Here is an 11832-nt window from a genome sequence, read left to right on the forward strand (position 1 = left end):
TCAGGGTGATGATATAATGAGACCCTACCTCAAAAAAAGAAAAAAGAAAATGAAAAAAGGCAGAGGAGGAAAGAGAGAAAAGAAAGAAGAAAGGGAGGGAAGGAGGGTGGGAGCACCCTGCGAGATCAGGTCAGTGAGAAGGCTCAGCAGGTAATGGTGCTTGCTACCAAGCCTGATGACCCAAGCTCAATCCCTGGGACCCTCACAGTGAAAAGAAAAAACTGACTCTCACAAGTTGTTCACAGGTATGCTGTCCTGTTGGAAGAAAGAAAGAAAGATAGAGAGAGGGAGGAAGAAAGAGAGGGAAGGAAAAAAAGGAAGGAAGGAAGACAGATTGACCAAGATGGCTTAGTGGTTAGAAGCACTTGCTGAGCAGCCATGAAGACTTGAGTTTCATTCCTGGTACCCATACAGCAAGGTGGGTGTGGTCTCACTCACCTCTACAACCCAGCACTGTGTGGGGTAATGGAGAAAGCTGAATCACTAGGGCTTGCTGGCTGCCAACCTAACCAGAAAAGTGTGAACTCCATGTTGAGGGAGAGACTGTTATGGTTAAGTAAAATGCTGCAGGTCCCCAAGTGGCAGCAGTGGGCAGCAGGCCATGAGACCATGCCGCAGGTCCCTGAGCAGCAGCAGACAGCAGGCAGTGGGTCCCAAGATCACAGCAGGACCACGAAGGCAGCCGGGTCCCAGGCAGAGAGCCACATGGCAGGTGAGAGACTGAAACAGAGAGACATACCATGCAGAGTGAGGTTGGATATTTATTTAGTGGTTATGGAAGGGAAGAGAAAAGAGGAAAGGGAAGAAGAGAGAAGAGCAGAGAGAGGCAGAGAGAGAGAGCACGCGAGGGAGAACCAGAGCGGGGGTGGGGGGGCACAACAGCAGCTACCTCTTCTGGAGAGAGATGGAAAGGAAGGGACTCAGACTGGAAGCTGAAGATCAGCTTGCCTTGGCAGATGGGAGGGATGGGTGTGGCTTATCTCTTAAAGGGACAGGACAGATCATTACATTCCCATATCTTTTTTTATAATAAAAAGGCGGGAGGTTAGGCACAAAAGATTAAAAGAATTGGGATGGCAGATTCTCAAGACTGCTTCATACTTATATGTGGGCATCATCTTGGGAGCAAACCTGAGAAGGCTGGGTGCTGGTCACATCCTGGCGTAGCTGGTCTCTTTGTTCCTGTCCAGTGTTTGTGGTATGGAAATGTCTTGTGTTTCTTATACATGTTTAAGGTAATGGCAGAACAGAGGACAAAGTTTAGGGGAAAAAAAATTTAGGACCAGGGAATTGAGAGGGTTGTATCTGACCTGTTTAAGGTGGATTTTTCAATTCAGCTCCCTGGAACTCACAAGAATTCTATGGGTTTGTGAAAACAGAAGTTTTAGACAGCAGTAGAATGATTGTGCACAGATGTTTTTGCACAATGAAAAGTATTTTAAGACTATGGAAGGCAGTATGAGAGAGAAATTTCATAGCGTGTATTTGTCCTCACACCTTTATAATTTATAGGTATATACCTTAATGACTTGTATTTTGTTGAAATTTGTTTGGTGAAGTTGTCCTTTTAAACGACAAAACCTCTCAGCTATCAAACTGCATCAGAGATCTTTGAGAAGGATAAAATTTTACTTGAGTTATTGATTTAAAAACAACAGAGAACTTACTTAGTTGGCACCAAGAGATATTCCTCAGGGTCCTCCATGGTTGCTGAAGTCGTATTTGCCTTTTGCTATTTAGCTCAGGGCCTGCCAGGCTTCAAAAGATCCTGTGGGCTAAGAAATCTGTAGGAAGACAGGCCTGCCTTGACCAGAGCAGCTAGGCTGTTGATTCCAGTGATTCTGTCCACTGTCTGGAGTTCTTCAGTTTAGATAAAAGGCAGTTTGCCCAGTGGTCAGCACTTGGCAGTTGAAGCAAATTGCAGGTAGACCTTGTTTTGTGCCATCTGTCTTCTGTCTTCTTTGGAGGAAATAGAGCGCTGCTGCTAGGAACCAACCTGTCTCTTTTTGTTACGAAAAGTCTTTTAATAATTAAATATTTAAATGTCATACTTCCCAGATCTTTGAGCAGTTGAGGGCTGTTTATCAGGTACAGCCACAATACAGAATCAGCCTGAAGAGCTGGGTCCAAGCTTGACTGTAGTGGCTCTCAACTTAACAGGTAAAGCAGGACTGGATTAAATATAAAGTATTTTTGTAAGAGACTTAAAAGTACATACCAGTGGGGCTGGAGAGATGGCTCAGCGGTTAAGAACATTGCCTGCTCTTCCAAAGGTCCTGAGTTCAATTCCCAGCAACCACATTGTGGCTCACAACCATCTGTAATGAGGTCTGGTGCCCTCTTCTGGCCTGTAGGAATACACGCAGACAGAATATTGTATACATAATAAATAAATAAATAAATATTTTTTTAAAAAAAAGTACATACCAGTTTAAAACATGAGACTTATTGTTTTGCAGTCTGAAATGAGATTCAATGAACAGACAATTCAGTAAACATAGATGCATTTAAGATACATGTATGAATACACACACACAGAGTGAATAGGATGGGTGAAGTGGATGCTCTTAGTGGGCCCTTCCAAAGGCATGCCACTGTGCAAAACACACATGTGACAGAGTCAGCAAGAGGAATTTACAGACAAAAACATAAGTAAACCAGAACCAGGCAGGGAATACCTCAGTAAAGATGGCAGAACTTGGTCACCTGACCTCAGTTAAGATGGTGATAAGGTTACCTGACCTCAGTCAAAATGGCAGCAGTTACATGTTGTATGGAAGAGAGACCGAGAGGCTTGGTCTGCCCTTTTGTGGAGCTACCATGCCACAGGCTATGGCAGGGAGCAAAAGGCTAGAATTGAAAACAGCCACCTCATGGATCTGACCAATCTTGTTGACAGCAGTGGTGGTGGCAGGGACAGTTTGAGGAAAAGTGGAGCCAGTGGAGCCGGAAGGACACTGGCAGAATGAGGGTTTATACCATAGCTGAAAATGTAAAAACCCACGAAAACGGTGACACCACAAGATGTCTCCCCTCTATGGGTGGTGAGTGAAATGGTGGTGAACACTGCAGGACTTGTAGAAGAGCGTCCTCTATCTACAGGTGGGTGTTAAAGCCTGACTGGCTCCGGTAAGGGCGACTCAGAAGCCAGAGAGGCTAGAGGCTGCTCCAAGTGGTCTCTCACAGCGGGGAAAACTGATGAGTGGTCCAAAAGAAAAGAAAAAGAAGGGAGGAAGAAAAATCCAAGGGGCCCTGGGTCCCCAGTTGAATGCACCAAACAGCGTGTGCAGTGCTAGCGCAGGAGGACTGACCCTGGTTCGTCTGGTCACTTTTTTAGCTATGGAAAGCAGCGAAGGGCTCAGCTGTAGCTGTGAAGGCTGTGGTTGGGGACTGGAAGGGGAAAACTCGACACCGAAGCTTTTGGTGTGTGTAGATAGAGGTCAGCGCTCAGGCAGATGGAACATGTGGTTGTTGTGGAAAAAATACCCGATTCCAGATCACAACCTTGAGAGAGGGGCGAGAGAGCCTACTGAGTCCCACAGCACCAATGTAATGGTCTGAGTAAAACACTGCAGGTCCCCAAGTGGCGGCAGTGGGCAGTGGGCCATGAGGCCATGCTGCAGGTCCCTGAGTGGTGGTAGGCAGTAGGCAGCGGGTCCCAAGACCACGGCAGGCCACAAAGGCAGCCGAGTTCCAGGCAGGAAGCTGCATAGCAGGTGAGAGACTAAGACGGATAGGCACACCATGCAGAGTGAAGTTGGATATTTATTTAGTGGATTACAGAAGGGAAGGGGAGAAAGGTGAAGAGCAGAGAAAGAGGCAGAGAGAGAGAGAGAGAGAACAGAGAGGAGAGAAGGGTAAATTGGGGAGAAGGGAGAGACAGGAGCTGCCTCTGAGAGAGAGAGAGAGAGAGAGAGAGAGAGAGAGAGAGAAGGAAAAGAAGGAACTTAGGCTGGAAGCTGAAGATCAGCTTGCCTCTGCAGATTGGGGAGGAGATGGAGAAGAAGTGGGCGTGGCATGTCTCTTCAAGGGACAGCACAGACCACTACAGAGACCCTGCCTCAAATAAACACTTTGGAGTAAGAGAGAACACAGGGCTGGAGAGATGGCTTAGCAGTTAACAGCACTGACTGCTCTTCCAGAGAATCCAGATTCAATTCCCAGCACCCACATGGCAGCTAAAAACTTTTTATAACTCCAAGATCTGACATCCTCACACAGACATACATGCAGGCAAAACACTAATGCACATAAAATAAAAATAAATAAATCATTAAAAAAAAAAGAGGACATCAAATGCCCTACTCCAGACCCCTCTTATGGACATCCAGGCAAATCCATCCTCATTCATGGCACACACACCACACTTTCACACATACACACGGGAGGGGGGGGAGAAGGGAGGGAGGGAGGGAGAGAGGCAGGGAGAAGGAGACAATGGTGGTGACATCTTTCCCTGGGGTGCTGCAGCAGTTTGAGGCAAGTGTCTCCCAGATAGAAAATGTCCTGGTTCTTCAGGCTTGACCCTCAGGGAAAACCCACAGAGGTGCTTTGAATGGGTCTGGTGTCTGCTCTCTGAGTTCACTGCTAACAAGGTCCTAGTCCTTGAGTTAACTCAGGACAGGTACCTGTGTTCCCTCAGAATCCCCAGAACAGAGCCCTGTTCCACACAACACCTGACACTACATGGGATTGAATCCTCTCAGAGTCCCATGTCCCATCGCGTCATGTGTCCGTCTGTCTGTGTGGTGTCGTGTCCATCCGTGTGTCGTCCCCCCCCCACACACACACATGGCCTGACTTGCTTCTGAACTTGCTTTGGAAAGGAAAATTGTTCTTGTTTGCCTGATTGGTTGGTTGGTTTAGGAGTTTTTGAGTCAGACTGGTTTCAAACTCATTACATAGCCCAAGTTGACGCTTGACGCCACCTCCTAAGTGCCAGGATCACATGCACACGCCACCATGCCCTGTTTTCTAAAGGGAAAGTTAAGCAGTGATTTCAGCCTCTTCTGAGTAGGTAGCTTTCCAACTTTGTTCTCTGAACAGCATCGAGTGGGCGGGGGCCATATCTGTGACGGAGGCCGAAATAAATTCAGATGCCTGTTTTCCTTTGCCAACAGCCACCTCACTGAGAAACTATTGAACTTTGTAAAAAAAAAAAAAGTTGCTACTTATTTGAATTCATGCACATGTAAGTGTGTGTGTGTGTGTGTGTGTGTGTGTGTATTTCTTAATCCCCAGGATTAATAATGGAGACAGAGAACCAGCTTCTCCAAGTTTGCTTCTGACCTCATGGACACTGTGACATACCCCTTCTCACCAAATAAATAAACATAAAACTAAAACAAACAAATCGGTTAGGGATGCAGCTCAATTGGGAGAGAGTGCATGCCTAACATGCACAAAGCCCTGGGTTCAGTCTTTGCCTACAAAGCAAGTTCAAGACCAGCCTGGACTACATGAGATATGCGACCTTATTGTTTTTTTCTTTTTTCTCTTTCTTTCTTTCTTTCTTTCATTCTTTCTTTCTTTCTTTTCTTTTTTTTTTAGACAGTGTTTCTCTGTGAAACAGTCCTGGAACTCACCATGGAGATCAGGCTGGAGTATTTTTTGTGTTTTTTTTTTGTTTTTTTTTTTTAATTTCTTCATTTAATAACCCACATCCATCCATGTGGTATCTGTGTTCTTCAAAATGTTTTGCCCACAATTAAAACCTTATTGAAAAAATTGACACCAAAATAGACCATTTTTTGTGTGTGCGTATGCACGTGTATGATAAACATCAAACATAATATCATATTGGTAGAGTAGCTGAACTTAAAGACAGACTTTCTGTGAGAAAACACAAATTCAGGAGGTTGTATCGATCATTAGTGTTGCTTTACAATGGTTTGTTTTAAAGATTTCCATTTTAAATTATGTATATGGGGGGGGGTTATATACACAGAGTGCAGGTTCCCATAGAGGTCAGAGGCATGGGATTCCCTGGAGCTGGAGTTACAGGTATTTGTGGGCTGCCTACACAGCCTCCTGTGAGCCTGGCGTTTCTTCCTCTGGACTGGCACACCCTACTCAAAGAGCCACTCTCTGAGCATGGCTGAAAACCCTGGCACCCCTGTAGCAACCTGGCCATTTTACATCCATGAAGTAAGCATTTGGACTTTGTGCTAGCTGTTTCTTCCTGTGTTTTCTTTTTTCCTCTTCCAATGACAGAGTATGTCTTTATCCAAAGGCAGAGCGACAGCTACATCAGCACTGCCACAGGAGTGAGCGCTCAGACGGGGTGCTAGGTTGGTCTCTAACTCTTGTTTATGTCTGTCTGTCTGTCAGCACATGCATGCCAAAGTGTAAAATGTTAGATCAGGTGGCAACTGCTGGAGTTGGTTCTCTCTTTTTGCCATGTAGGTCCTCAGGATCGAACTCTTGGCAGTAAGTCCCTTTACCTTCGGAACCATGTAATCAGGCCTGAAGGCTGGGAGATTTGTAATTGTTGGTGTGTGTACGTGTGTGGGGGGAAGAGGGAATTATACTCACACAGGAGTGTAGGATCCCCTGGTGGTTGTGAACTGCCTGACTTGAGTGCTGGAAACTAAACTCAGGTCCTTTGCAGAAGCAGTACAAACTCGTAGCCAACTCTCCAGCTTCCTAGGTTTGATGTAGTTGTTTTGTCTTTAATTTTATTTTCATTTGATGTTATAGGTATGGGTCTTTGCCCACATGGATGTCTGGTGCCCCCGAAGGTCAGAAGAGAGTTTTAGATCCCATAGAACTGGCAGTTGTGAGCCATCATGTGGGGGCTGGGAATCAAACCATGGAACTCTAGAAGAGCAGCCCGTGCTCTTAACCACTGAGCCATCTCTCCAGCCCCCAGTTTTGTTGTTTTCTTTTTTTTTTTATTGTTATTATCTCTTTATTTGTTTGTTTATTTGTGGTTGTTCAACATAGGGTTTCGTTGTGTGCCCTTGTATGCGTATGCCCTGGGACTCACTTTGTAGACAAAACTGGCCTCAGACTCATAGAGAGCCATCTGCCTCTGCCTCCTAATGCTGGGATTAAAGGCTAAACAACCTTTTTTTTTATATATTTATTTTCCTAATAATTTATTTTATCGGCATTGGTGTTTTGCCTGCATGTATGTCTATCTGAGGGTGTCAGATCTTGGAGTTACAGACAGCTGTTGACTGCCATGTGGGTGGTAGGAATTGAACCTGGGTCCTCTGGAAGAGCAGTCAGCACTCTTAACCGCAGAGCCATCTCTCCAGCCCCCTGTTGTTTTCTTTTGAAGACAAAAGCATCTCAGTATAGCCTGGGCTACTCTGACACTCCCAGCAATCCTCCTGCCTCAGCCTCCCAAGTGCTGGGATTACTGGGGTATACCACCACCCCAAGCTAAGCAGTGGTTTTGTTTTGTCCTTCTACTACCTGGGATAGTTATTGCTGTCCTCCCAAGCCACACAGATAAGGACCTGAGGGTCAGGTGACTCCCTCTCCATCGAGGTCCCCAACGAGTCTGACGGCCTGTGCCTGACCCTCACTTCTCTACCATTATCGTGTCTTGTCTCTCAGAAGCATCATACATCTGTCTATCCAGGTCATCTGAGTCCAGAGACACCTATAGGGTCCACTCCTGGGTCTGGAGTGGTGGCAAGGGCACAGGCCCCAGGAAAGGCTAGGCCTCCAGGCCTAGAGAGGAGTGACCAGTGCTGTGCCGCAAACCACCGGGCCTGACAGGCTACAGCTGGGAGAGCCAGCTTGTAAATAAGTAAGTAGGAAGGTAGGAAAGGCGGGGTGGGACCTTCTCCAGTTTCCAGACTCAGAGGCCAGGGGCAGGAAGCTCCAGGCCTTCAACTCAAGCAAACCAAAGCTCCTACCTGTCAAGTCCCTTCTTTGTCCCAGTGCTAACATTCTGGAATCAAACCAGCTGCAGGGCTCTGCAGGAACTCTCTGGCTACACCTGCTGCCTCCTTCACCCCCACCCCCAGGATGACCTTGAACTCCTGAGCCTACTGCTTCCACCTCCCAAGTGCTGGCTCAAAAGAGATGCACCACAGTGCTAGTTTTATCCAGTGTTGGGGGTACTGTATACGGAACCTGGGGCTTCCTCATGCTCGGCTAGCACGTGACCAACTGAGCTACAGCCCTGCTCCTGCCTGGTTTTGTTTTGTGTTGAGACAGGATCTCATGTAATACAGACTGGATTCAGACTCACTACGTAGCTGGGGCTGGTCTTGAACTTCTGATCCCCCTGTTTTTAACTCCTAAGTGCTGAGATTATGGGATGTCACCACCATAACTAACAGCTTAAAAAAAAAAAAGAAAAAGAGGGTCTTACTTTGTAGCTCAGCCTGGCCTTGAATTTACAGTCATTCTCCTGCTTCAGCCTCCAGAGTCCTGTGATTACAATTCTGAACCACACCTGATCTTGGTGTACCTGTCCCAATGCAGACCCATATCAGGGGACACAGAAGACATGGGAAGAGTCCCCACCTCCACCCCCAGTCCTGCAGAATGAGCAGACGCAGCCTCTGGAGGTGAGCAGTGTAGGAGCAGGAGAGTCCAGGTTACTAAACGGCCTGAGTTCTCTGCCTCCCCAGTACCGGGATCCAAGTGTGCACCACCAGCCCCATAATTTTTCATTTGGGCACTGGGGCTAGAATTCAGGTCCTCCTGTAAGCACACAGCACACATTTTACCCACTGAGCCCTCTTTCCAATCTTACCATTTCATTTCCCATAGGCCTTTGGGACCCAAGGCAGCAGCCTAGTCTGAAACAATAGCCTCTTTATTTATTTATGTTCTTTGTTAGTTGTTTATTTAACTGGTTCTGAAAATGATATGCGCAGGGCCTTGTGCATGTTAAGTGTCCATCCTGTCACTGAGCTGTGTTTCTGAATCCTGTTTATTGATCGATTGAAACAGAGACTCTCTGTGTAGCTCAGATTAGACTGTGTTAGTCCTACTATCTCGGCCTCCCAAGTGCTTGGCTATGCCTAGTTTGTAATGTTTAATAGAATGAAAATACACGTGTATAGATTAGTGTCAAGGGACAAGACGAAACACTGTAGTACCAGCTTGGGGCACACAGTTGTTAACAACAGCTCACACACATCCACAGTTTAACCTTAGAACTGTGTTGCAAACTAGGCCTGGTTGTACACATCTGTAATCTAGCAAACAGGAGGCAGAAGCAGGAGGATTCAAGTTCAAAGCCAGCCTACACATTGAGTTCCAGAACAGGGATATATAGAGAGACTCTGGCTTTGTTGTTGTTTTGTTTTGTTTTTGAGACAGAGTTTCTCTGTGTAGCCCCAACTGTCCTGGAACTCACTCTGTAGACTAGGCTGGCCTCAAACTCACAGAGATCCACCTGCCTCTGCCTCCCAAGTGCTGGGATTAAAGGCATGGGCCACTGCCCAGCTTCTTGTTTTTTGTTTTTGTTTTGTTTGGTTTTATTTTTAAAGAGAGTGAGAAAGAAAAGGGGGGGGGGGCAACAAGATGATTCCATGGACAAAGGCACTTGTTGCCAAACCTGTATTCAATCCCCAGGACTCACAGAGGATAGAAATAGCTCCTTAAAGTTGTCTTTTGGCCTCTATACATTGTGAATACATGTACACACACACATAAATTAATCTAAAGAGAATGTCCTCATAAAAATTTAAAGTAAGTTATTTCTTCCTCCCTCATCAGGCTGTTTCAGTGGGGATAGGTTAGGCTGCACAGCAATCACAAACAGTCCTGACTGCCCGCTGGAATGGCAAAGAATTGGAAGCTGGAGAGACGGTTTCAGGTCCCAACACCACATGGCATCTCACAACCGTCTTTGCCTACAGTTCCAGGGCATCTGACATTCTCCTCTGGCCTCTAAGGACATGCATGTGGCACATAGACACACAGGCTGGTGAAACACCCATCCACATAAAATAATACATTAAATAAAATACTCACTGATGTTACCTGTCCAGATTCTAATAGATTTGTCCTGCCTCTCCCTCCCTGGCTTCTTTCTTTCCTTCCTTCTTTCCTTCTCCTCCCCCGTTCCTTGTCTTTTTCCTTTTAGAGTATGTGCAGTTAAATTCCTAAAAAAATTCAATATTGGTAAAAATGGGTCCCTTTTGATTTCACATTTCAGCCTCATTTTTCAGTCCTTGGCTTCTGTCTGTTGCAGAATTCAAAAGCGCTGTCTGTACGCAAAGCATTCTACACGTTCTGCCGGAACCCTGTGCTACAGGGGCTTCCTGTCTCCCAGCAGGGGCTATTGACCCTTCCAGTGACAGAGCAGGTTTGCGGGGCCAGCAGGAAATGGATAGTTTATGTAATTAGCTCCCAGCTCCTGTGCCTCTGGCAACTGAACGGCTATAGCCCTGGACTTGGGTTTACATTAATGAATTAGGGGAAGTGAAACAAATGCACAGCAGGACCACGTGCGGTGGCTGCTGGGAAGACGGTACAGAAACAGGGTGGCAGAGAAGGCTGTGCTGCCAAGCCTGAAGACTTGAGTGCAATCCCCAGGACCACATGGTAGATAGAACAAGAGAAACTAATAGTGCCAGTTGTCCTCTGACTCCAACGCATTGACGGGCATGCACTCACACACAGTAAATAAAGATGAGACAGGGTTCTCTGTAGCTTTGGAGCCTGTCCTGGAACTAGTTCTTGTAGACCAGGCTGGCCTCGAACTCACAGAGATCCACCTGTCTCTCTACCTCTCAAGTGCTGGGATTAAAGGCATGTACCACCATTGTCCAGCTAAGAACTTTTTAATAATGAAAAGATGGTGTAATATTTTCATAAAATTTATGCATCCTCCATATACTTTTTTGTTTGAGACAGGGTATCACAGTGTGGCCCAGAATGGCCTGGCACTCACTACTAGTAGCCCAGGGTAACTTCTTCAGATTTGCAGCAATCCTCCTGCTTCAGCTTCCTGAGTGCTGAGATTCCAATTGAATGGCACCATCCTTCAAAAACTGATATGGATGCCTCCTCCGCCAGCAAGCCCTCCCTGCCCTGTCTCTGTCGCTCAGGCTAGTCTTCCCCTCCTGCCCCTCATGCCCATCTTTACTCTTGATGTCACTGTCTGTGGCCCAGGCTGGTCATGAACTTGGAATCCTCCCATAGTTAGGATTGCAGGCCTGAACAAGAGCTGTGAATGAGGTCCTGCCCAGAAGGCTGTTAGAACAGACCTGAGCCCTAAAGTGTCTGTTCTCTGCTCCTCCTATAGGCAGACAGCAGACTTTCTAGGAGAGCCACCCTTCAGGGCATTTCCCAGGCGGTCAACAGAGCCCAGGCAGGGCTTCTTGGTTGCCCATGGCTCAGCCCAACCTCTCACTGCCCTTTCCACCCCTTGGGAAGCCCCAGGCTTTTCTCCCACTGATGAAATCTGAAGGAATCCGGGTAGGAGGTTCGGCCAAAGGGAACAGAGCTGGCTGGAACCAGTTTGTGTGTTTCTTCTTTTACAGGGGACAGGCAGTGGGGCAGAACACTCCCAGCCAATCCTAATCCCTACCCTTCAACCTTTCCTGGCTGAGGTTCACCCTACCAGTCCCAAATCCCCAAGAGTCTGGGTTCAGGAGGCTTCTTTACTCTCCTTCTCCGAGTCTATTGTTCTTACCCTTGGAAGGGTGACAGAGTCTAGACTAGGAATGCATTTTGGGATGAATTGGCCTGAGACCAATATTTTTTTTAAAAAAATTGTTACATTTATTTGTGTGTTTGTGCATGCATGCGTGTGTGTGCATGAATGCGTGTGTGTGTCTGGGTGTGTGTGTGTTGCATCTGGCATGCTCCTATGGAGAGCACCCAATCTATGACTGTCTGAGGAAGCAGAAC

The sequence above is a fragment of the Microtus oregoni genome, unplaced genomic scaffold, assembly GCF_018167655.1.
Source record: "Microtus oregoni isolate MIOR12 unplaced genomic scaffold, Mior012 000006F_ref0000085, whole genome shotgun sequence".
Classification (NCBI taxonomy): Eukaryota; Metazoa; Chordata; class Mammalia; order Rodentia; family Cricetidae; genus Microtus; species Microtus oregoni.